Source organism: Triturus cristatus, chromosome 5_1 (genome assembly GCF_964204655.1).
Source record: "Triturus cristatus chromosome 5_1, aTriCri1.1, whole genome shotgun sequence".
Classification (NCBI taxonomy): Eukaryota; Metazoa; Chordata; class Amphibia; order Caudata; family Salamandridae; genus Triturus; species Triturus cristatus.
Window position 1 is genome coordinate 889386657 of NC_140587.1, and position 24568 is coordinate 889411224.

Below are 24568 nucleotides of genomic sequence, written 5' to 3' on the forward strand. Positions count from 1 at the left end.
GAGCCGCTTTAAATCCATCAGAAAATTGCTCGAAGCATGAGGCGCCCACATGTTGTGCTTTCTTTTCCTTTTAATGGAGGACTGCACGGGGTACAACAGAGTCAATTCAGCATAACACAGCTTTGCCTGTTAAAATATTTCATCGCCAAACGCGTTTCGGGCTCACATAGCCCTTCCTCACTGACATCGGCAAAAATGGAGATTGGCAGCAAAGTTCACCCCGCACCTGCAAGGTTTTTCACATCCCGCCTCAGTGGGCGTATACTCACACGGCATTCTGGTAAGTGGAGTTCTCAAGCTATTGCTGTTACTATTGTACGCTGCCATGCCCTATCAATCAGCGCTGTTTTAAAACCATAGTGGATTGCTTTCATCTCCACTGTGCACACCATGCCTTTTCATGTCCGCCAATCCGGACACATCGTTCCTTCAGCGCACATTTTCCTCAGCGCTGTGGATCTGCTAGATATGCAGCAGGGCTTCCTCGCGGCCAGAGCGAGCCGCTATAAATCCATCAGAAAATTGCTCGAAGCATGAGGCGCCCACACGTTGTGCTTTCTTTTCCTTTTAATGGAGGACTGCACGGGGTACAACAGAGTCAATACAGCATGACACAGCTTTGCCTGTTAAAATATTTCATCGCCAAACGCGTTTCGGGCTCACATAGCCCTTGCTCACTGACATCGGCAAAAATGGAGATTGGCAGCAAAGTTCACCCCGCACCTGCAAGGTTTTTAACATCCCGCCTCAGTGGGTGTATACTCACACAGCATTCTGGTAAGTGGAGTTCTCAAGCTATTGCTGTTACTATTGTACGCTGCCATGCCCCATCAATCAGCGCTGTTTTAAAACCATAGTGGATTGCTTTCATCTCCACTGTGCACACCATGCCTTTTCATGTCCGCCAATCCAGACACATCGTTCCTTCAGTGCACATTTTTCTCAGCGCTGTGGATCTGCTAGATATGCAGCAGGGCTTCCTCGCGGCCAGAGCGAGCCGCTATAAATCCATCAGAAAATTGCTCGAAGCATGAGGCGCCCACACGTTGTGCTTTCTTTTCCTTTTAATGGAGGACTGCACGGGGTACAACAGAGTCAATTCAGCATAACACAGCTTTGCCTGTTAAAATATTTCATCGCCAAACGCGTTTCGGGCTCACATAGCCCTTCCTCACTGACATCGGCAAAAATGGAGATTGGCAGCAAAGTTCACCCCGCACCTGCAAGGTTTTTCACATCCCGCCTCAGTGGGCGTATACTCACACGGCATTCTGGTAAGTGGAGTTCTCAAGCTATTGCTGTTACTATTGTACGCTGCCATGCCCTATCAATCAGCGCTGTTTTAAAACCATAGTGGATTGCTTTCATCTCCACTGTGCACACCATGCCTTTTCATGTCCGCCAATCCGGACACATCGTTCCTTCAGCGCACATTTTCCTCAGCGCTGTGGATCTGCTAGATATGCAGCAGGGCTTCCTCGCGGCCAGAGCGAGCCGCTATAAATCCATCAGAAAATTGCTCGAAGCATGAGGCGCCCACACGTTGTGCTTTCTTTTCCTTTTAATGGAGGACTGCACGGGGTACAACAGAGTCAATACAGCATAACACAGCTTTGCCTGTTAAAATATTTCATCGCCAAACGCGTTTCGGGCTCACATAGCCCTTGCTCACTGACATCGGCAAAAATGGAGATTGGCAGCAAAGTTCACCCCGCACCTGCAAGGTTTTTAACATCCCGCCTCAGTGGGTGTACACTCACACGGCATTCTGGTAAGTGGAGTTCTCAAGCTATTGCTGTTACTATTGTACGCTGCCATGCCCCATCAATCAGCGCTGTTTTAAAACCATAGTGGATTGCTTTCATCTCCACTGTGCACACCATGCCTTTTCATGTCCGCCAATCCGGACACATCGTTCCTTCAGCGCACATTTTTCTCAGCGCTGTGGATCTGCTAGATATGCAGCAGGGCTTCCTCGCGGCCAGAGCGAGCCGTAATAAATCCATTAGAAAATTGCTCGAAGCATGAGGAGTCCACACGTTGTGCTTTCTTTTCCTTTTAATGGAGGACTGCTCGGGGTACAACAGAGTCAATTCAGCATAACACAGCTTTGCCCGTTAAAATATTTCATCGCCAAACGCGTTTCGGGCTCACATAGCCCTTGCTCACTGACATCGGCAAAAATGGAGATTGGCAGCAAAGTTCACCCCGCACCTGCAAGGTTTTTAACATCCCGCCTCAGTGGGCGTATACTCACACGGCATAATGGTAAGTGGAGTTCTCAAGCTATTGCTGTTACTATTGTACGCTGCCATGCCCCATCAATCAGCGCTGTTTTAAAACCATAGTGGATTGCTTTCATCTCCACTGTGCACACCATGCCTTTTCATGTCCGCTAATCCGGACACATCGTTCCTTCAGCGCACATTTTCCTCAGCGCTGTGGATCTGCTAGATATGCAGCAGGGCTTCCTCGCGGCCAGAGCAAGCCGCTATAAATCCATCAGAAAATTGCTCGAAGCATGAGGCGCCCACACGTTGTGCTTTCTTTTCCTTTTAATGGAGGACTGCACGGGGTACAACAGAGTCAATTCAGCATAACACAGCTTTGCCTGTTAAAATATTTCATCGCCAAACGCGTTTCAGGCTCACATAGCCCTTGCTCACTGACATCGGCAAAAATGGAGATTGGCAGCAAAGTTCACCCCGCACCTGCAAGGTTTTTAACATCCCGCCTCAGTGGGCGTATACTCACACGGCATTCTGGTAAGTGGAGTTCTCAAGCTATTGCTGTTACTATTGTACGCTGCCATGCCCCATCAATCAGCGCTGTTTTAAAACCATAGTGGATTGCTTTCATCTCCACTGTGCACACCATGCCTTTTCATGTCCGCCAATCCGGACACATCGTTCCTTCAGCGCACATTTTCCTCAGCACTGTGGATCTGCTAGATATGCAGCAGGGCTTCCTCGCGGCCAGAGCGAGCCGCTATAAATCCATCAGAAAATTGCTCGAAGCATGAGGCGCCCACACGTTGTGCTTTCTTTTCCTTTTAATGGAGGACTGCACGGGGTACAACAGAGTCAATTCAGCATAACACAGCTTTGCCTGTTAAAATATTTCATTGCCAAACGCCTTTCGGGCTCACATAGCCCTTGCTCACTGACATCGGCAAAAATGGAGATTGGCAGCAAAGTTCACCCCGCACCTGCAAGGTTTTTAACATCCCGCCTCAGTGGGCGTATACTCACACAGCATTCTGGTAACTGGAGTTCTCAAGCTATTGCTGTTACTATTGTACGCTGCCATGCCCCATCAATCAGCGCTGTTTTAAAACCATAGTGGATTGCTTTCATCTCCACTGTGCACACCATGCCTTTTCATGTCCGCCAATCCGGACACATCGTTCCTTCAGCGCACATTTTCCTCAGCGCTGTGGATCTGCTAGATATGCAGCAGGGCTTCCTCCCGGCCAGAGCGAGCCGCTATTAATCCATCAGAAAATTGCTCGAAGCATAAGGTGTCCACACGGTGTGCTTTCTTTTCCTTTTAATGGAGGACTGCACGGGGTACAACAGAGTCAATTCAGCATAACACAGCTTTGCCCGTTAAAATATTTCATCGCCAAACGCGTTTCGGGCTCACATAGCCCTTGCTCACTGACATCGGCAAAAATGGAGATTGGCAGCAAAGTTCACTTATATACAAAGTGAGAGACTGATACAGATTTTTACATATTTAAACATTACTCACAAAGCCATGAGAAACACTTAATCAGTCAGTTATACAATCAATTTTTCAAAAATAAATCATCCATTTAGACACTTATATACCCATTTATTCTTCCATCGACCTTGAGATATACATATATAAAACATATTTAATTTTCAGAAAAACAAATTCACTGGATGATGTCATCAGTGATGTCATCAGTGATGTCATTTGAGATGTCATCAGTGATGTCACTGACCATGTCATGAGTGATGTAATATGTGACGTAATAAGCAGTGCATTGCGGGCGCGCGAGTTATAGTTAGCTGAACTAAATACAACGGGGGAATTTCAGTGGTTTTGTACAAGGGAAAAGTCCAGCTAACTATAACACCCCTGAAACCTATGGTTTTTTCAGTGAAAAAAAAATATATATATATATATATATCCATCAGAAAATTGCTCGAAGCATGAGGCGCCCACACGTTGTGCTTTCTTTTCTTTTAATGGAGGACTGCACGGGGTACAACAGAGTCAATTCAGCATAACACAGCTTTGCCTGTTAAAATACTTCATCGCCAAACGCGTTTCGGGCTCACATAGCCCTTGCTCACTGACATCGGCAAAAATGGAGATTGGCAGCAAAGTTCACCCCGCACCTGCAAGGATTTTAACATCCCGCCTCAGTGGTCGTATACTCACACAGCATTCTGGTAAGTGGAGTTCTCAAGCTATTGCTGTTACTATTGTACGCTGCCATGCCCCATCAATCAGCGCTGTTTTAAAACCATAGTGGATTGCTTTCATCTCCACTGTGCACACCATGCCTTTTCATGTCCGCCAATCCGGACACATCGTTCCTTCAGCGCACATTTTCCTCAGCGCTGTGGATGTGCTAGATATGCAGCAGGGCTTCCTCGCGGCCAGAGCGAGCCGCTATGAATCCATCAGAAAATTGCTCGAAGCATGAGGCGCCCACACGTTGTGCTTTCTTTTCCTTTTAATGGAGGACTGCACGGGGTACAACAGAGTCAATTCAGCATAACACAGCTTAGCCTGTTAAAATATTTCATCGCCAAACGCGTTTCGGGCTCACATAGCCCTTCCTCACTGACATCGGCAAAAATGGAGATTGGCAGCAAAGTTCACCCCGCACCTGCAAGGTTTTTAACATCCCGCCTCAGTGGGCGTATACTCACACGGCATTCTGGTAAGTGGAGTTCTCAAGCTATTGCTGTTACTATTGTACGCTGCCATGCCCCATCAATCAGCGCTGTTTTAAAACCATAGTGGATTGCTTTCATCTCCACTGTGCACACAATGCCTTCTCATGTCCGCCAATCCGGACACATCGTTCCTTCAGCGCACATTTTCCTCAGCGCTGTGGATGTGCTAGATATGCAGCAGGGCTTCCTCGCGGCCAGAGCGAGCCGCTATGAATCCATCAGAAAATTGCTCGAAGCATGAGGCGCCCACACGTTGTGCTTTCTTTTCCTTTTAATGGAGGACTGCACGGGGTACAACAGAGTCAATTCAGCATAACACAGCTTAGCCTGTTAAAATATTTCATCGCCAAACGCGTTTCGGGCTCACATAGCCCTTCCTCACTGACATCGGCAAAAATGGAGATTGGCAGCAAAGTTCACCCCGCACCTGCAAGGTTTTTCACATCCCGCCTCAGTGGGCATATACTCACACGGCATTCTGGTAAGTGGAGTTCTCAAGCTATTGCTGTTACTATTGTAAGCTGCCATGCCCTATCAATCAGCGCTGTTTTAAAACCATAGTGGATTGCTTTCATCTCCACTGTGCACACCATGCCTTTTCATGTCCGCCAATCCGGACACGTCGTTCCTTCAGCGCACATTTTCCTCAGCGCTGTGGATCTGCTAGATATGCAGCAGGGCTTCCTCGCGGCCAGAGCGAGCCGCTATGAATCCATCAGAAAATTGCTCGAAGCATGAGGCGCCCACATGTTGTGCTTTCTTTTCCTTTTAATGGAGGACTGCACGGGGTACAACAGAGTCAATTCAGCATAACACAGCTTTGCCTGTTAAAATATTTCATCGCCAAACGCGTTTCGGGCTCACATAGCCCTTCCTCACTGACATCGGCAAAAATGGAGATTGGCAGCAAAGTTCACCCCGCACCTGCAAGGTTTTTAACATCCCGCCTCAGTGGGCGTATACTCACACGGCATTCTGGTAAGTGGAGTTCTCAAGCTATTGCTGTTACTATTGTACGCTGCCATGCCTCATCAATCAGCGCTGTTTTAAAACCATAGTGGATTGCTTTCATCTCCACTGTGCACACCATGCCTTTTCATGTCCGCCAATCCGGACGCATCGTTCCTTCAGCGCACATTTTTCTCAGCGCTGTGGATCTGCTAGATATGCAGCAGGGCTTCCTCGCGGCCAGAGCGAGCCGCTTTAAATCCATCAGAAAATTGCTCGAAGCATGAGGCGCCCACATGTTGTGCTTTCTTTTCCTTTTAATGGAGGACTGCACGGGGTACAACAGAGTCAATTCAGCATAACACAGCTTTGCCTGTTAAAATATTTCATCGCCAAACGCGTTTCGGGCTCACATAGCCCTTCCTCACTGACATCGGCAAAAATGGAGATTGGCAGCAAAGTTCACCCCGCACCTGCAAGGTTTTTCACATCCCGCCTCAGTGGGCGTATACTCACACGGCATTCTGGTAAGTGGAGTTCTCAAGCTATTGCTGTTACTATTGTACGCTGCCATGCCCTATCAATCAGCGCTGTTTTAAAACCATAGTGGATTGCTTTCATCTCCACTGTGCACACCATGCCTTTTCATGTCCGCCAATCCGGACACATCGTTCCTTCAGCGCACATTTTCCTCAGCGCTGTGGATCTGCTAGATATGCAGCAGGGCTTCCTCGCGGCCAGAGCGAGCCGCTATAAATCCATCAGAAAATTGCTCGAAGCATGAGGCGCCCACACGTTGTGCTTTCTTTTCCTTTTAATGGAGGACTGCACGGGGTACAACAGAGTCAATACAGCATGACACAGCTTTGCCTGTTAAAATATTTCATCGCCAAACGCGTTTCGGGCTCACATAGCCCTTGCTCACTGACATCGGCAAAAATGGAGATTGGCAGCAAAGTTCACCCCGCACCTGCAAGGTTTTTAACATCCCGCCTCAGTGGGTGTATACTCACACAGCATTCTGGTAAGTGGAGTTCTCAAGCTATTGCTGTTACTATTGTACGCTGCCATGCCCCATCAATCAGCGCTGTTTTAAAACCATAGTGGATTGCTTTCATCTCCACTGTGCACACCATGCCTTTTCATGTCCGCCAATCCAGACACATCGTTCCTTCAGTGCACATTTTTCTCAGCGCTGTGGATCTGCTAGATATGCAGCAGGGCTTCCTCGCGGCCAGAGCGAGCCGCTATAAATCCATCAGAAAATTGCTCGAAGCATGAGGCGCCCACACGTTGTGCTTTCTTTTCCTTTTAATGGAGGACTGCACGGGGTACAACAGAGTCAATTCAGCATAACACAGCTTTGCCTGTTAAAATATTTCATCGCCAAACGCGTTTCGGGCTCACATAGCCCTTCCTCACTGACATCGGCAAAAATGGAGATTGGCAGCAAAGTTCACCCCGCACCTGCAAGGTTTTTCACATCCCGCCTCAGTGGGCGTATACTCACACGGCATTCTGGTAAGTGGAGTTCTCAAGCTATTGCTGTTACTATTGTACGCTGCCATGCCCTATCAATCAGCGCTGTTTTAAAACCATAGTGGATTGCTTTCATCTCCACTGTGCACACCATGCCTTTTCATGTCCGCCAATCCGGACACATCGTTCCTTCAGCGCACATTTTCCTCAGCGCTGTGGATCTGCTAGATATGCAGCAGGGCTTCCTCGCGGCCAGAGCGAGCCGCTATAAATCCATCAGAAAATTGCTCGAAGCATGAGGCGCCCACACGTTGTGCTTTCTTTTCCTTTTAATGGAGGACTGCACGGGGTACAACAGAGTCAATACAGCATAACACAGCTTTGCCTGTTAAAATATTTCATCGCCAAACGCGTTTCGGGCTCACATAGCCCTTGCTCACTGACATCGGCAAAAATGGAGATTGGCAGCAAAGTTCACCCCGCACCTGCAAGGTTTTTAACATCCCGCCTCAGTGGGTGTACACTCACACGGCATTCTGGTAAGTGGAGTTCTCAAGCTATTGCTGTTACTATTGTACGCTGCCATGCCCCATCAATCAGCGCTGTTTTAAAACCATAGTGGATTGCTTTCATCTCCACTGTGCACACCATGCCTTTTCATGTCCGCCAATCCGGACACATCGTTCCTTCAGCGCACATTTTTCTCAGCGCTGTGGATCTGCTAGATATGCAGCAGGGCTTCCTCGCGGCCAGAGCGAGCCGTAATAAATCCATTAGAAAATTGCTCGAAGCATGAGGAGTCCACACGTTGTGCTTTCTTTTCCTTTTAATGGAGGACTGCTCGGGGTACAACAGAGTCAATTCAGCATAACACAGCTTTGCCCGTTAAAATATTTCATCGCCAAACGCGTTTCGGGCTCACATAGCCCTTGCTCACTGACATCGGCAAAAATGGAGATTGGCAGCAAAGTTCACCCCGCACCTGCAAGGTTTTTAACATCCCGCCTCAGTGGGCGTATACTCACACGGCATAATGGTAAGTGGAGTTCTCAAGCTATTGCTGTTACTATTGTACGCTGCCATGCCCCATCAATCAGCGCTGTTTTAAAACCATAGTGGATTGCTTTCATCTCCACTGTGCACACCATGCCTTTTCATGTCCGCTAATCCGGACACATCGTTCCTTCAGCGCACATTTTCCTCAGCGCTGTGGATCTGCTAGATATGCAGCAGGGCTTCCTCGCGGCCAGAGCAAGCCGCTATAAATCCATCAGAAAATTGCTCGAAGCATGAGGCGCCCACACGTTGTGCTTTCTTTTCCTTTTAATGGAGGACTGCACGGGGTACAACAGAGTCAATTCAGCATAACACAGCTTTGCCTGTTAAAATATTTCATCGCCAAACGCGTTTCAGGCTCACATAGCCCTTGCTCACTGACATCGGCAAAAATGGAGATTGGCAGCAAAGTTCACCCCGCACCTGCAAGGTTTTTAACATCCCGCCTCAGTGGGCGTATACTCACACGGCATTCTGGTAAGTGGAGTTCTCAAGCTATTGCTGTTACTATTGTACGCTGCCATGCCCCATCAATCAGCGCTGTTTTAAAACCATAGTGGATTGCTTTCATCTCCACTGTGCACACCATGCCTTTTCATGTCCGCCAATCCGGACACATCGTTCCTTCAGCGCACATTTTCCTCAGCACTGTGGATCTGCTAGATATGCAGCAGGGCTTCCTCGCGGCCAGAGCGAGCCGCTATAAATCCATCAGAAAATTGCTCGAAGCATGAGGCGCCCACACGTTGTGCTTTCTTTTCCTTTTAATGGAGGACTGCACGGGGTACAACAGAGTCAATTCAGCATAACACAGCTTTGCCTGTTAAAATATTTCATTGCCAAACGCCTTTCGGGCTCACATAGCCCTTGCTCACTGACATCGGCAAAAATGGAGATTGGCAGCAAAGTTCACCCCGCACCTGCAAGGTTTTTAACATCCCGCCTCAGTGGGCGTATACTCACACAGCATTCTGGTAACTGGAGTTCTCAAGCTATTGCTGTTACTATTGTACGCTGCCATGCCCCATCAATCAGCGCTGTTTTAAAACCATAGTGGATTGCTTTCATCTCCACTGTGCACACCATGCCTTTTCATGTCCGCCAATCCGGACACATCGTTCCTTCAGCGCACATTTTCCTCAGCGCTGTGGATCTGCTAGATATGCAGCAGGGCTTCCTCCCGGCCAGAGCGAGCCGCTATTAATCCATCAGAAAATTGCTCGAAGCATAAGGTGTCCACACGGTGTGCTTTCTTTTCCTTTTAATGGAGGACTGCACGGGGTACAACAGAGTCAATTCAGCATAACACAGCTTTGCCCGTTAAAATATTTCATCGCCAAACGCGTTTCGGGCTCACATAGCCCTTGCTCACTGACATCGGCAAAAATGGAGATTGGCAGCAAAGTTCACCCCGCACCTGCAAGGTTTTTAACATCCCGCCTCAGTGGGCGTATACTCACACGGCATTCTGGTAAGTGGAGTTCTCAAGCTATTGCTGTTACTATTGTACGCTGCCATGCCCCATCAATCAGCGCTGTTTTAAAACCATAGTGGTTTGCTTTCATCTCCACTGTGCACACCATGCCTTTTCATGTCTGCCAATCCGGACACATCGTTCCTTCAGCGCACATTTTCCTCAGCGCTGTGGATCTGCTAGATATGCAGCAGGGCTTCCTCGCGGCCAGAGCAAGCCGCTATAAATCCATCAGAAAATTGCTCGAAGCATGAGGCGCCAACACGTTGTGCTTTCTTTTCCTTTTAATGGAGGACTGCACGGGGTACAACAGAGCCAATTCAGCATAACACAGCTTTGCCTGTTAAAATATTTCATCGCCAAACGCGTTTCGGGCTCACATAGCCCTTGCTCACTGACATCGGCAAAAATGGAGATTGGCAGCAAAGTTCACCCCGCACCTGCAAGGTTTTTAACATCCCGCCTCAGTGGGCGTATACTCACACGGCATTCTGGTAAGTGGAGTTCTCAAGCTATTGCTGTTACTATTGTACGCTGCCATGCCCCATCAATCAGCGCTGTTTTAAAACCATAGTGGTTTGCTTTCATCTCCACTGTGCACACCATGCCTTTTCATGTCTGCCAATCCGGACACATCGTTCCTTCAGCGCACATTTTCCTCAGCGCTGTGGATCTGCTAGATATGCAGCAGGGCTGCCTCGCGGCCAGAGCGAGCCGCTATAAATCCATCTGAAAATTGCTCGAAGCATGAGGCGCCCACACGTTGTGCTTTCTTTTCCTTTTAATGGAGGACTGCACGGGGTACAACAGAGTCAATTCAGCATAACACAGCTTTGCCTGTTAAAATATTTCATGGTAAGTGGAGTTCTCAAGCTATTGCTGTTACTATTGTACGCTGCCATGCCCTATCAATCAGCGCTGTTTTAAAACCATAGTGGATTGCTTTCATCTCCACTGTGCACACCATGCCTTTTCATGTCCGCCAATCCGGACACATCGTTCCTTCAGCGCACATTTTCCTCAGCGCTGTGGATCTGCTAGATATGCAGCAGGGCTTCCTTGCGGCCAGAGCGAGCCGCTATAAATCCATCAGAAAATTGCTCAAAGCATGAGGCGCCCACACGTTGTGCTTTCTTTTCCTTTTAATGGAGGACTGCACGGGGTACAACAGAGTCAATTCAGAATAACACAGCTTTGCCTGTTAAAATATTTCATCGCCAAACGCGTTTCGGGCTCACATAGCCCTTGCTCACTGACATCGGCAAAAATGGAGATTGGCAGCAAAATTCCCCCCGCACCTGCAAGGTTTTTAACATCCCGCCTCAGTGAGCGTATACACACACGGCATTCTGGTAAGTGGAGTTCTCAAGCTATTGCTGTTACTATTGTACGCTGCCATGCCCCATCAATCAGCGCTGTTTTAAAACCATAGTGGATTGCTTTCATCTCCACTGTGCACACCATGCCTTTTCATGTCCGCCAATCCGGACACATCGTTCCTTCAGCGCACATTTTCCTCAGCGCTGTGGATCTGCTAGATATGCAGCAGGGCTTCTTCGCGGCCAGAGCGAGCCGCTATAAATCCATCAGAAAATTGCTCGAAGCATGAGGAGTCCACACGTTGTGCTTTCTTTTCCTTTTAATGGAGGACTGCACGGGGTACAACAGAGTCAATTCAGCATAACACAGCTTTGCCTGTTAAAATATTTCATCGCCAAACGCGTTTCGGGCTCACATAGCCCTTGCTCACTGACATCGGCAAAAATGGAGATTGGCAGCAAAGTTCACCCCGCACCTGCAAGGTTTTTAACATCCCACCTCAGTGGGCGTATACTCACACGGCATTCTGGTAAGTGGAGTTCTCAAGCTATTGCTGTTACTATTGTACGCTGCCATGCCCCATCAATCAGCGCTGTTTTAAAACCATAGTGGTTTGCTTTCATCTCCACTGTGCACACCATGCCTTTTCATGTCTGCCAATCCGGACACATCGTTCCTTCAGCGCACATTTTCCTCAGCGCTGTGGATCTGCTAGATATGCAGCAGGGCTTCCTCGCGGCCAGAGCAAGCCGCTATAAATCCATCAGAAAATTGCTCGAAGCATGAGGCGCCAACACGTTGTGCTTTCTTTTCCTTTTAATGGAGGACTGCACGGGGTACAACAGAGCCAATTCAGCATAACACAGCTTTGCCTGTTAAAATATTTCATCGCCAAACGCGTTTCGGGCTCACATAGCCCTTGCTCACTGACATCGGCAAAAATGGAGATTGGCAGCAAAGTTCACCCCGCACCTGCAAGGTTTTTAACATCCCGCCTCAGTGGGCGTATACTCACACGGCATTCTGGTAAGTGGAGTTCTCAAGCTATTGCTGTTACTATTGTACGCTGCCATGCCCCATCAATCAGCGCTGTTTTAAAACCATAGTGGTTTGCTTTCATCTCCACTGTGCACACCATGCCTTTTCATGTCTGCCAATCCGGACACATCGTTCCTTCAGCGCACATTTTCCTCAGCGCTGTGGATCTGCTAGATATGCAGCAGGGCTGCCTCGCGGCCAGAGCGAGCCGCTATAAATCCATCAGAAAATTGCTCGAAGCATGAGGCGCCCACACGTTGTGCTTTCTTTTCCTTTTAATGGAGGACTGCACGGGGTACAACAGAGTCAATTCAGCATAACACAGCTTTGCCTGTTAAAATATTTCATCGCCAAACACGTTTCGGGCTCACATAGCCCTTGCTCACTGACATCGGCAAAAATGGAGATTGGCAGCAAAGTTCACCCCGCACCTGCAAGGTTTTTAACATCCCGCCTCAGTGGGCGTATACTCACACGGCATTCTGGTAAGTGGAGTTCTCAAGCTATTGCTGTTACTATTGTACGCTGCCATGCCCCATCAATCAGCGTTGTTTTAAAACCATAGTGGATTGCTTTCATCTCCACTGTGCACACCATGCCTTTTCATGTCCGCCAATCCGGACACATCGTTCCTTCAGCGCACATTTTCCTCAGCGCTGTGGATCTGCTAGATATGCAGCAGGGCTTCCTTGCGGCCAGAGCGAGCCGCTATAAATCCATCAGAAAATTGCTCAAAGCATGAGGCGCCCACACGTTGTGCTTTCTTTTCCTTTTAATGGAGGACTGCACGGGGTACAACAGAGTCAATTCAGAATAACACAGCTTTGCCTGTTAAAATATTTCATCGCCAAACGCGTTTCGGGCTCACATAGCCCTTGCTCACTGACATCGGCAAAAATGGAGATTGGCAGCAAAATTCCCCCCGCACCTGCAAGGTTTTTAACATCCCGCCTCAGTGAGCGTATACACACACGGCATTCTGGTAAGTGGAGTTCTCAAGCTATTGCTGTTACTATTGTATGCTGCCATGCCCCATCAATCAGCGCTGTTTTAAAACCATAGTGGATTGCTTTCATCTCCACTGTGCACACCATGCCTTTTCATGTCCGCCAATCCGGACACATCGTTCCTTCAGCGCACATTTTCCTCAGCGCTGTGGATCTGCTAGATATGCAGCAGGGCTTCTTCGCGGCCAGAGCGAGCCGCTATAAATCCATCAGAAAATTGCTCGAAGCATGAGGAGTCCACACGTTGTGCTTTCTTTTCCTTTTAATGGAGGACTGCACGGGGTACAACAGAGTCAATTCAGCATAACACAGCTTTGCCTGTTAAAATATTTCATCGCCAAACGCGTTTCGGGCTCACATAGCCCTTGCTCACTGACATCGGCAAAAATGGAGATTGGCAGCAAAGTTCACCCCGCACCTGCAAGGTTTTTAACATCCCACCTCAGTGGGCGTATACTCACACGGCATTCTGGTAAGTGGAGTTCTCAAGCTATTGCTGTTACTATTGTACGCTGCCATGCCCCATCAGTCTGCGCTATTTTAAAACCATAGTGGATTGCTTTCATCTCCACTGTGCACACTATGCCTTTTCATGTCCGCCAATCCGGACACATCGTTCCTTCAGCACACATTTTCCTCAGCGCTGTGGATCTGCTAGATATGCAGCAGGGCTTCCTCGCGGCCAGAGCGAGCCACTATAAATCCATCAGAAAATTGCTCGAAGCATGAGGCGCCCACACGTTGTGCTTTCTTTTCCTTTTAATGGAGGACTGCACGGGGTACAACAGAGTCAATTCAGCATAACACAGCTTTGCCCGTTAAAATATTTCATCGCCAAACGCGTTTCGGGCTCACATAGCCCTTGCTCACTGACATCGGCAAAAATGGAGATTGGCAGCAAAGTTCACCCCGCACCTGCAAGGTTTTTAACATCCCGCCTCAGTGGGCGTATACTCACACGGCATTCTGGTAAGTGGAGTTCTCAAGCTATTGCTGTTACTATTGTACGCTGCCATGCCCCATCAATCAGCGCTGTTTTAAAACCATAGTGGATTGCTTTCATCTCCACTGTGCACACCATGCCTTTTCATGTCCGCCAATCCGGACACATCGTTCCTTCAGCGCACATTTTCCTCAGCGCTGTGGATCTGCTAGATATGCAGCAGGGCTTCCTCGCGGCCAGAGCGAGCCGCTATAAATCCATCAGAAAATTGCTCGAAGCATGAGGTGCCCACACGTTGTGCTTTCTTTTCCTTTTAATGGAGGACTGCACGGGGTACAACAGAGTCAATTCAGCATAACACAGCTTTGCCTGTTAAAATATTTCATCGCCAAACGCGTTTCGGGCTCACATAGCCCTTCCTCACTGACATCGGCAAAAATGGAGATTGGCAGCAAAGTTCACCCGCACCTGCAAGGTTTTTAACATCCCGCCTCAGTGGGCGTATTCTCACACGGCATTCTGGTAAGTGGAGTTCTCAAGCTATTGCTGTTACTATTGTACGCTGCCATGCCCCATCAGTCAGCGCTATTTTAAAACCATAGTGGATTGCTTTCATCTCCACTGTGCACACCATGCCTTTTCATGTCCGCCAATCCGGACACATCGTTCCTTCAGCACACATTTTCCTCAGCGCTGTGTATCTGCTAGATATGCAGCAGGGCTTCCTCGTGGCCAGAGCGAGCCGCTATAAATCCATCAAAAAATTGCTCGAAGCATGAGGCGTCCACCCGTTGTGCTTTCTTTTCCTTTTAATGGAGGACTGCACGGGGTACAACAGAGTCAATTCAGCATAACACAGCTTTGCCTTTTAAAATATTTCATCGCCAAACGCGTTTCGGGCTCACATAGCCCTTGCTCACTGACATCGGCAAAAATGGAGATTGGCAGCAAAGTTCACCCCGCACCAGCAAGGTTTTTAACATCCCGCCTCAGTGGGCGTATACTCACACGGCATTCTGGTTAGTGGAGTTCTCAAGCTATTGCTGTTACTATTGTATGCTGCCATGCCCCATCAATCAGCGCTGTTTTAAAACCATAGTGGATTGCTTTCATCTCCACTGTGCACACCATGCCTTTTCATGTCCGCCAATCCGGACACATCGTTCCTTCAGCGCACATTTTCCTCAGCGCTGTGGATCTGCTATATATGCAGCAGGGCTTCCTCGCGGCCAGAGCGAGCCGCTATAAATCCATCAGCAAATTGCTCGAAGCATGAGGCGCCCACACGTTGTGCTTTCTTTTCCTTTTAATGGAGGACTGCATGGGGTACAACAGAGTCAATTCAGCATAACACAGCTTTGCCTGTTAAAATATTTCATCGCCAAATGCGTTTCGGGCTCACATAGCCCTTGCTTACTGACATCGGCAAAAATGGAGATTGGCAGCAAAGTTCAACCCGCACCTGCAAGGTTTTTAACATCCCGCCTCAGTGGGCGTATACTCACACGGCATTCTGGTAAGTGGAGTTCTCAAGCTATTGCTGTTACTATTGTACGCTGCCATGCCCCATCAATCAGCGCTGTTTTAAAACCATAGTGGATTGCTTTCATCTCCACTGTGCACACCATGCCTTTTCATGTCCGCCAATCCGGACACATCGTTCCTTCAGCGCACATTTTCCTCAGCGCTGTGGATCTGCTAGATATGCAGCAGGGCTGCCTCGCGGCCAGAGCGAGCCGCTATAAATCCATCAGAAAATTGCTCGAAGCATGAGGCGCCCACACGTTGTGCTTTCTTTTCCTTTTAATGGAGGACTGCACTGGGTACAACAGAGTCAATTCAGCATAACACAGCTTTGCCTGTTAAAATATTTCATCGCCAAACACGTTTCGGGCTCACATAGCCCTTGCTCACTGACATCGGCAAAAATGGAGATTGGCAGCAAAGTTCACCCCGCACCTGCAAGGTTTTTAACATCCCGCCTCAGTGGGCGTATACTCACACGGCATTCTGGTAAGTGGAGTTCTCAAGCTATTGCTGTTACTATTGTACGCTGCCATGCCCCATCAATCAGCGCTGTTTTAAAACCATAGTGGATTGCTTTCATCTCCACTGTGCACACCATGCCTTTTCATGTCCGCCAATCCGGACACATCGTTCCTTCAGCGCACATTTTCCTCAGCGCTGTGGATCTGCTAGATATGCAGCAGGGCTTCCTTGCGGCCAGAGCGAGCCGCTATAAATCTATCAGAAAATTGCTCAAAGCATGAGGCGCCCACACGTTGTGCTTTCTTTTCCTTTTAATGGAGGACTGCACGGGGTACAACAGAGTCAATTCAGAATAACACAGCTTTGCCTGTTAAAATATTTCATCGCCAAACGCGTTTCGGGCTCACATAGCCCTTGCTCACTGACATCGGCAAAAATGGAGATTGGCAGCAAAATTCCCCCCGCACCTGCAAGGTTTTTAACATCCCGCCTCAGTGTGCGTATACACACACGGCATTCTGGTAAGTGGAGTTCTCAAGCTATTGCTGTTACTATTGTACGCTGCCATGCCCCATCAATCAGCGCTGTTTTAAAACCATAGTGGATTGCTTTCATCTCCACTGTGCACACCATGCCTTTTTATGTCCGCCAATCCGGACACATCGTTCCTTCAGCGCACATTTTCCTCAGCGCTGTGGATCTGCTAGATATGCAGCAGGGCTTCTTCGCGGCCAGAGCGAGCCGCTATAAATCCATCAGAAAATTGCTCGAAGCATGAGGAGTCCACACGTTGTGCTTTCTTTTCCTTTTAATGGAGGACTGCACGGGGTACAACAGAGTCAATTCAGCATAACACAGCTTTGCCTGTTAAAATATTTCATCGCCAAACGCGTTTCGGGCTCACATAGCCCTTGCTCACTGACATCGGCAAAAATGGAGATTGGCAGCAAAGTTCACCCCGCACCTGCAAGGTTTTTAACATCTCACCTCAGTGGGCGTATACTCACACGGCATTCTGGTAAGTGGAGTTCTCAAGCTATTGCTGTTACTATTGTACGCTGCCATGCCCCATCAGTCTGCGCTATTTTAAAACCATAGTGGATTGCTTTCATCTCCACTGTGCACACTATGCCTTTTCATGTCCGCCAATCCGGACACATCGTTCCTTCAGCACACATTTTCCTCAGCGCTGTGGATCTGCTAGATATGCAGCAGGGCTTCCTCGCGGCCAGAACGAGCCGATATAAATCCATCAGAAAATTGCTCGAAGCATGAGGCATCCACACGTTGTGCTTTCTTTTCCTTTTAATGGAGGACTGCACGGGGTACAACAGAGTCAATTCAGCATAACACAGCTTTGCCCGTTAAAATATTTCATTGCCAAACGCGTTTCGGGCTCGCATAGCCCTTGCTCACTGACATCGGCAAAAATGGAGATTGGCAGCAAAGTTCACCCCGCACCTGCAAGGTTTTTAACATCCCGCCTCAGTGGGCGTATACTCACACGGCATTCTGGTAAGTGGAGTTCTCAAGCTATTGCTGTTACTATTGTACGCTGCCATGCCCCATCAATCAGCGCTGTTTTAAAACCATAGTGGATTGCTTTCATCTCCACTGTGCACACCATGCCTTTTCATGTCCGCCAATCCGGACACATCGTTCCTTCAGCGCACATTTTCCTCAGCGCTGTGGATCTGCTAGATATGCAGCAGGGCTTCCTCGCGGCCAGAGCGAGCCACTATAAATCCATCAGAAAATTGCTCGAAGCATGAGGCGCCCACACGTTGTGCTTTCTTTTCCTTTTAATGGAGGACTGCACGGGGTACAACAGAGTCAATTCAGCATAACACAGCTTTGCCCGTTAAAATATTTCATCGCCAAACGCGTTTCGGGCTCACATAGCCCTTGCTCACTGACATCGGCAAAAATGGAGATTGGCAGCAAAGTTCACCCCGCACCTGCAAGGTTTTTAACATTCCGCCTCAGTGGGCGTATACTCACACGGCATTCTGGTAAGTGGAGTTCTCAAGCTATTGCTGTTACTATTGTACGCCGCCATGCCCCATCAATCAGCGCTGTTTTAAAACCATAGTGGATTGCTTTCATCTCCACTGTGCACACCATGCCTTTTCATGTCCGCCAATCCGGACACATCGTTCCTTCAGCGCACATTTTCCTCAGCGCTGTGGATCTGCTAGATATGCAGCAGGGCTTCCTCGCAGCCAGAGCGAGCCGCTATAAATCCATCAGAAAATTGCTCGAAGCATGAGGTGCCCACACGTTGTGCTTTCTTTTCCTTTTAATGGAGGACTGCACGGGGTACAACAGAGTCAATTCAGCATAACACAGCTTTGCCTGTTAAAATATTTCATCGCCAAACGCGTTTCGGGCTCACATAGCCCTTCCTCACTGACATCGGCAAAAATGGAGATTGGCAGCAAAGTTCACCCCGCACCTGCAAGGTTTTTAACATCCCGCCTCAGTGGGCGTATTCTCACACGGCATTCTGGTAAGTGGAGTTCTCAAGCTATTGCTGTTACTATTGTACGCTGCCATGCCCCATCAGTCAGCGCTATTTTAAAACCATAGTGGATTGCTTTCATCTCCACTGTGCACACCATGCCTTTTCATGTCCGCCAATCCGGACACATCGTTCCTTCAGCACACATTTTCCTCAGCGCTGTGTATCTGCTAGATATGCAGCAGGGCTTCCTCGTGGCCAGAGCGAGCCCCTATAAATCCATCAAAAAATTGCTCGAAGCATGAGGCGTCCACACGTTGTGCTTTCTTTTCCTTTTAATGGAGGACTGCACGGGGTACAACAGAGTCAATTCAGCATAACACAGCTTTGCCTTTTAAAATATTTCATCGCCAAACGCGTTTCGGGCTCACATAGCCCTTGCTCACTGACATCGGCAAAAATGGAGATTGGCAGCAAAGTTCACCCCGCACCTGCAAGGTTTTTAACATCCTGCCTCAGTGGGCGTATACTCACACGGCATTCTGGTTAGTGGAGTTCTCAAGCTATTGCTGTTACTATTGTATGCTGCCATGCCCCATCAATCAGCGCTGTTTTAAAACCATAGTGGATTGCTTTCATCTCCACTGTGCACACCATGCCTTTTCATGTCCGCCAATCCGGACACATCGTTCCTTCAGCGCACATTTTCCTCAGCGCTGTGGATCTGCTATATATGCAGCAGGGCTTCCTCGCGGCCAGAGCGAGCCGCTATAAATCCATCAGCAAATTGCTCGAAGCATGAGGCGCCCACACGTTGTGCTTTCTTTTCCTTTTAATGGAGGACTGCATGGGGTACAACAGAGTCAATTCAGCATAACACAGCTTTGCCTGTTAAAATATTTCATCGCCAAATGCGTTTCGGGCTCACATAGCCCTTGCTTACTGACATCGGCAAAAATGGAGATTGGCAGCAAAGTTCAACCCGCACCTGCAAGGTTTTTAACATCCCGCCTCAGTGGGCGTATACTCACACGGCATTCTGGTAAGTGGAGTTCTCAAGCTATTGCTGTTACTATTGTACGCTGCCATGCCCCATCAATCAGCGCTGTTTTAAAACCATAGTGGATTGCTTTCATCTCCACTGTGCACACCATGCCTTTTCATGTCCGCCAATCCGGACACATCGTTCCTTCAGCGCACATTTTCCTCAGCGCTGTGGATCTGCTAGATATGCAGCAGGGCTTCCTCACGGCCAGAGCGAGCCGCTATAAATCCATCAGAAAATTGCTCGAAGCATGAGGCGCCCACACGTTGTGCTTTCTTTTCCTTTTAATGGAGGACTGCACGGGGTACAACAGAGTCAATTCAGCATAACACAGCTTTGCCTTTTAAAATATTTCATCGCCAAACGCTTTTCGGGCTCACATAGCCCTTGCTCACTGACATCGGCAAAAGTGGAGATTGGCAGCAAAGTTCACCCCGCACCTGCAAGGTTTTTAACATCCCGCCTCAGTGGGCGTATACTCACACGGCATTCTGGTAAGTGGAGTTCTCAAGCTATTGCTGTTACTATTGTACGCTGCCATGCCCCATCAATCAGCGCTGTTTTAAAACTATAGTGGATTGCTTTCATCTCCACTGTGCACACCATGCCTTTTCATGTCTGCCAATCCGGACACATCGTTCCTTCAGCGCACATTTTCCTCAGCGCTGTGGATCTGCTAGATATGCAGCAGGGCTTCCTCGCGGCCAGAGCGAGCCGCTATAAATCCATCAGAAAATTGCTCGAAGCATGAGGCGCCCACACGTTTTGCTTTCTTTTCCTTTTAATGGAGGACTGCACGTGGTACAACAGAGTCAATTCAGCATAACACAGCTTTGCCTGTTAAAATATTTCATCGCCAAACGCGTTTCGGGCTCACATAGCCCTTGCTCACTGACATCGGCAAAAATGGAGATTGGCAGCAAAGTTCACCCCGCACCTGCAAGGTTTTTAACATCCCGCCTCAGTGGGCGTATACTCACATGGCATTCTGGTAAGTGGAGTTCTCAAGCTATTGCTGTTACTATTGTACGCTGCCATGCCCCATCAATCAGCGCTGTTTTAAAACCATAGTGGATTGCCTTCATCTCCACTGTGCACACCATGCTTTTTCATGTCCGCCAATCCGGACATATCGCTACTTCAGCGCACAGTTTCCTCAGCGCTGTGGATCTGCTAGATATGCAGCAGGGCTTCCTCGCGGCCAGAGCGAGCCTCTATAAATCCATCAGAAAATTGCTCGAAGCATGAGGCGCCCACACGTTGTGCTTTCTTTTCCTTTTAATGGAGGACTGCACGGGGTACAACAGAGTCAATTCAGCATAACACAGCTTTGCCTGTTAAAATATTTCATCGCCAAACGCGTTTCGGGCTCACATAGCCCTTGCTCACTGACATCGGCAAAAATGGAGATTGGCAGCAAAGTTCACCCCGCACCTGCAAGGTTTTTAACATCCCGCCTCAGTGGGCGTATACTCAAATGGCATTCTGATAAGTGGAGTTCTCAAGCTATTGCTGTTACTATTGTACGCTACCATGCCCCATCAATCAGCGCTGTTTTAAAACCATAGTGGATTGTTTTCATCTCCACTGTGCACACCATGCCTTTTCATGTCCGCCAATATGGACACAACGTTCCTTCAGCGCACATTTTCCTCAGCACTGTGGATCTGCTAGATATGCAGCAGGGCTTCCTCGCGGCCAGAGCGAGCCGCTATAAATCCATCAGAAAATTGCTCGAAGCATGAGGCGCCCACACGTTGTGCTTTCTTTTCCTTTTAATGGAGGACTGCACGGGGTACAACAGAGTCAATTCAGCATAACACAGCTTTGCCTGTTAAAATATTTCATCGCCAAACGCGTTTCGGGCTCACATAGCCCTTGCTCACTGACATCGGCAAAAATAGAGATTGGCAGCAAAGTTCACCCCGCACCTGCAAGGTTTTTAACATCCCGCCTCAGTGGGCGTATACTCACACGGCATTCTGGTAAGTGGAGTTCTCAAGCTATTGCTGTTACTATTGTACGCTGCCCACCCCCATCAATCAGCGCTGTTTTAAAACCATAGTGGATTGCTTTCATCTCCACTGTGCACACCATGCCTTTTCATGTCCGCCAATCCGGACACATCGTTCCTTCAGCGCACATTTTCCTCAGCGCTGTGGATCTGCTAGATATGCAGCAGGGCTTTCTCGCGGCCAGAGCGAGCCGCTATAAATCCATCCGAAAATTGCTTGAAGCATGAGGCGCCCACACGTTGTGCTTTCTTTTCCTTTTAATGGAGGACTGCACGGGGTACAACAGAGTCAATTCAGCATAACACAGCTTTGCCTGTTAAAATAGTTCATCTCCAAACGCGTTTCGGGCTCACATAGCCCTTGCTCACTGACATCGGCAAAAATGGAGATTGGCAGCAAAGTTCACCCCGCACCTGCAAGGTTTTTAACATCCCGCCTCAGTGGGCGTATACTCACACGGCATTCTGGTAAGTGGAGTTCTTAAGCTATTGCTGTTACTATTGTACGCTGCCATGCCCCATCAATCAGCTCTGTTTTAAAACCATAGTGGATTGCTTTCATCTCCACTGTGCACACCATGCCTTTTCATGTCCGCCAATCCGGACACATCGTTCCATCAGCGCACATTTTCCTCAGCGCTGTGGATCTGCTAGATATGCAGCAGGGCTTCCTCGCGGCCAGAGCGAGCTGCTATAAATCCATCAGAAAACTGCTCGAAGCATGAGGCGCCCACACGTTGTGCTTTCTTTTCCTTTTAATGGAGGACGGCACGGGGTACAACAGAGTCAATTCAGCATAACACAGCTTTGCCTGTTAAAATATTTCATCACCAAATGCGTTTCGGGCTCACATAGCCCTTGCTCACTGACATCGGCAAAAATGGAGATTGGCAGCAAAGTTCACCCCGCACCTGCAAGGTTTTTAACATCCCGCCTCAGTGGGCGTATACTCACATGGCATTCTGGTAAGTGGAGTTCTCAAGCTATTGCTGTTACTATTGTACGCTGCCATGCCCCATCAATCAGCGCTGTTTAAAACCATAGTGGATTGCTTTCATCTCCACTGTGCACACCATGCTTTTTCATGTCCGCCAATCCGGACACATCGTTCCTTCAGCGCACATTTTCCTCAGCGCTGTGGATCTGCTAGATATGCAGCAGGGCTTCCTCACGGCCAGAGCGAGCTGCTATAAATCCATCAGAAAATTGCTCGAAGCATGAGGCGCCCACACGTTGTGCTTTCTTTTCCTTTTAATGGAGGACTGCACGAGGTACAACAGAGTCAATTCAGCATAACACAGCTTTGCCTGTTAAAATATTTCATCGCCAAACGCGTTTCGGGCTCACATAGCCCTTGCTCACTGACATCGGCAAAAATGGAGATTGGCAGCAAAGTTCATCCCCCGCACCTGCAAGGTTTTTAACATCCCGCCTCAGTGGGCGTATACTCACACGGCATTCTGGTAAGTGGAGTTCTCAAGCTATTGCTGTTACTATTGTACGCTGCCATGCCCCATCAATCAGCGCTTTTTTAAAACCATAGTGGATTGCTTTCATCTCCACTGTGCACACCATGCCTTTTCATGTCCGCCAATCCGGACACATCGTTCCTTCAGCGCACATTTTCCTCAGCGCTGTGTATCTGCTAGATATGCAGCAGGGCTTCCTCGCGGCCAGAGCGAGCCGCTATAAATCCATCAGAAAATTGCTCGAAGCATATATATATATATATATATATTCATTCACAGGAAAAAAACATAGGTTTCAGGGGTGTTATAGTTAGCTGGAAATTACACTCGTACAAAACCATAGAAATTCCCCCGTTATAGTTAGTTCTACTAACTATAACTCACACGGCCGCAATGCACTGCTGATGATGTCACATAATACATCATTCATGACATGGTCAGTGACATCACTGATGACATCTCAAATGACATCACTGATGAAATCACTGATGACATCATCCAATCAATGTTTTTTAGTTTGAAATTTAAATATGTATTATATATATACCAATCTGTATTGAAGATTGAGTGGATATATAACTGTCTGAATGGAGGATTTAGTAGCCGTCTGACTGTCTGTTTAAGTGAGTAATTAAAAGTGTCTCACTTAATACATGGATTAGTAACTAAACTTTGTGAATGTGTGCATCACTGTCTCTGTTGTTGTATAACATGCTGCATCAGTTGGTCACTAACTACATGAGTGTGTATATTAGTTATTGATTAGTTGGGTGAGTATTTGTATGGGACACTGAGTTTGTGTGTGTTTGGATGGGGTGTGTGTAACTCTATGCATAGATGTGTGAATGGTTGATTGACTAGGTGTATAGGTTTAAGAGTGCATGTGGAAACAGTTGTTTGGGTGACTGAGTGTATTTATTTGTGTGTTGGTGAGCGAAAATATGTTTTAGTTGTACATATTCAACAAAATAAAAAAATAAAAGGCATTGTATGTGTGAGTTGGTGTATATAAATAAGTATATATAAGAGTCAGTGATTGTGAGAGTAACTATATGAATGAGCGTATAATTGTAATGGTGAGTTTTTAACATATTAACTATGAGTTACTATGTGTTTGAATAAAGGATGTGTTGTGTGTATAATTGTGTAAGTGAGTAAATGTAAGCGTGATTAATTTTTTTCATGAGTGTGTAGGATGACTGCATAACTGACTAAGATGACTGCTGATGTGCCAACCTCTATATATGTGTATAAGTGCATTTGATAGTGTTCTATTAATTAGAGACTGCATGTATAAGTGATTCGGTTGTTGAATGGGTAGTTGTGTGTGTAGACTTAGGAATAAGTGAGTGGGTACGTAGTAACTGGTATTGGTGTGTCAATGATTT